The sequence below is a fragment of the Sturnira hondurensis genome, unplaced genomic scaffold, assembly GCF_014824575.4.
Source record: "Sturnira hondurensis isolate 20B ecotype Veracruz unplaced genomic scaffold, ASM1482457v3 Scaffold0024591, whole genome shotgun sequence".
Lineage (NCBI taxonomy): Eukaryota > Metazoa > Chordata > Mammalia > Chiroptera > Phyllostomidae > Sturnira > Sturnira hondurensis.
This window is the reverse complement of record NW_028097222.1, coordinates 1,360,518-1,363,790: the sequence shown is the minus strand read 5'-3', so window position 1 is coordinate 1,363,790 and position 3,273 is coordinate 1,360,518.

The following is a 3,273-nucleotide window of genomic DNA, read 5'->3' as shown; positions in this document are numbered from 1 at the left end:
ACAAAGGGGGGCAGTAACATAAAATGGGGTAAAGATAGCCTCTTCAACAAATGGTGTTGGAGAACTGGACAGCTACATGCAAAAAAATGAAACTAGAGCACCAACTTACATCATACACCAAAATAAATTCAAGGTGGATAAAAGACTTAAATATAATCCGTGACACCATTAAAGTCCTAGAGGAGAACATTGGCAGGAAAAATCTCAGATATTTCACGCAGCAACATTTTTACTGATATGTCCCCTAGAGCAAGGACTACAAAGGAAAGAATAAACAAATGGGATCTCATCAAAATTAAAAGCTTCTGCACAGCTAAAGAAAACAGCATTAAAATAAGGAGACAACCAACTGTATGGGAAAACATATTTGCCAATGATACCTCAGACAAAGGTTTAATCTCCAAAATATACAAAGAACTCACATGACTTCACTCTAAGAAGACAACTAACCCAATTAAAAAATGGGGAAAGGACTTGAACAGACACTTTTGCAAGGAGGACATATGGAGGATCCAGAGACACATGAAGAGATGTTCAATATTACTTGCTATCAGAGACATGCAAATTAAAAACACAATGAGGCATCACTTTACACTGGTGAGAACGGCTATCTCAGCAATAAACAACAAATGTTGGAGAGGGTGTGGGGCAAAGGGGACTCTGGTCCACACTTGGTGGGATTGCAGACTGGCACAACCATTATGGAAAACAGTATGGAATTTCCTCAGAAAACTAAAATTGGGCCTGCCTTTTGACCCATCAATTCCACTGCTAGGATTGAATCCTAAGAACCCTAAAACACCAATCCCAAAGAACATATGCACCGCAATGTTCATAGCAGCACAATTTACAATAGCCAAAAGTTGGAAGCAACCGAGGTGCCCGTCAGTAAATGAATGGATCAAAAAACTATGGTACATATACACAATGGAATTTTATGCTCCAGAAAGAAAGAAGGAGCTCCTACTTTTTGCAACATCATGGATGGAACTGGAAAGCATTATGCTGAGTGAAATAAGCCAGGTGTTGAAGGACAAATACCATATGATCTCACCTTTAACAGGAAGCTAAACAACAAAATAAACAAGCAAGCAAAATATAACCAAAGACAGTGAAATAGAGAACAGGCTGACAGTGACCAAAGGGGAGAGGGGAGGGAATTTCAGGGGAAATAAGGGAGGGATTTAGAGGAACCTATATAAAGGATACATGGACAATAACTGAGAAGGGTGGAAATGGGAGGGAGGGGGAGCATAGGGGTGGGATGGGATGGGAGTAATAGAAAACAGTACTTGAAAAAGAATTAAATAAAAAAATTGGAAAAAAATGGAAAAAAGAAAATGATCAAAATTATGAACAATAAATGGCAAAAATACATATCTATCAACAATTGAATCTAGAAAACAAACTGAACAAACAAGAATAACAGAGACAGAATCATGTATATGGAAAATGTATTGATGGTTTCCAGATGGGAATGGGAGAAGAGGTGAGGGAATTAAGATGTACAAATAGGTAGTTATAGCATGGCCGTGGGAATGTAAAGTACAGCATAGAAAATGGAGTAGCCAAAAAACTTATATGCATGATCCATGGACATGAACAATGGTGGGGGGATTGCCTGATAGTACACGACGTGCTGGGTGGAGGGTGGCAAAGAGCGTAAAATCAGGACAACTGTAATAACATAATCAATTAAAAATATAATTAAAAAATTAAAAAGTTATACCTGCTTTGCAGTGTGCTTGGGTTATTACATAAATTATGTGAAGTACTTGGTAGTGTATACAGTAGGTTCTCATTAAATGGTAGCTATTCTTAATTTATTCATTTAACATATTTTTGGCACCTCCAATGTAACAGGAATGGGGTAACATACTTGAGTTAGGAGAATGAACATGATGAAATTTGAACACTGATATTAGATGAAAGATCACAGCACTGTGAGATGTATGATCATTGAGCCTTGTGTTCTGTGTAACTGATTAGGGAAGTGAGATTTTCCTCATATGCCTCTCCTTATAATAGTGGCTAGTATTTGTGAAATGCTTCTTATTTGCCTAGAACTGTGATGAATGCTTTACTTTGATTATCATATAGTGCTTCTGACAAACCTACAAAGCATTCACTGTTATCCTCATAATATCTATTCTGCATATGAAGAACCGAAAACCCTGAGAGATCCAGTAATAAAGAAGGAGTGGAGCTGGGCACAGAGCATGGGAGTATTTTCAGAGCCCACACATTTAACCACTCTGTATTGCACTGGGAGTGTTTTAAAGGGTAGGAAAATTGATCCACAGGGTGAGGATTATGGCTCTGATTCGGGAACAGGGCTCTGAGGAATGAAGTCAGTTGATCTGGTTGTGACAACAGATTAAGAAATTGAGTGATAGTGAGGTGAGGGCAAGCTAGAAGGACTTTGAGAAGGAGAAGTAGCACTGATGATGACAATTATACTGAGGGAGTAGGAGGGGCAGAGAGAAGAGGCTGCGACTTGGACAGTAACAGTCAGGTGAGCAATATATTCAATGTAAGCAATCTCAGGCAGCTTATGGGACTTTTACATAGCACTGACACAGGGTATCAGAAATAATGGTACACCCATTTTAATGCTGGCAATTGAATGTAGGGTTGGCAGGTCAGGTAAAATTAGAACTGTTTTCACCTGGGAGGGTGTCCTGACATCAAAAAGTAATTCATCCTTGGCCAGTGGTTCAGTTGGTTGGAGCACTGTCTCACACACCAAAAAGTTTGTGGGTTTGATTCCCAATCAGGGCACATATCTAGGTTGTGTGTTTGATCCCCAGTCAAGGTGTGAATGGCAAACATCCAATCAATGTTTCTCTTTCACATTGATGTTTCTCTCTCACATGGATGTTTCTCTCTCTGCCTCTCAATTCAATAAACATATCCTCAGGTGAGGATTGAAAATCGTAATAAAAAGTAATTTAGTGTATTCCTCCTAAGGTGAGTCCTACGAAAACATTGGATTCAGCAGAAGGTGGTGAATCAGATCTATGTGAATAAATGAGCTGCTGTCTGAACAGGTGTCCTCAAGAACAGGACTGTGGTGTCATGTAATGTCACCTATGATCATTTTGAGAATCAAGGTGTTGGGCAGTAGGCCTGGCTCAGAGGAAAATGGAATCACTAACTAGATGAACAGGAGTGCCCTTTTAAGGAGAGCCATTCTTTGTGCTCTGTGAGCTGAACTGGTAGGACCATGTCATTATATGATTACAGAAACCTGAGTCAGGATACAAGACCTCT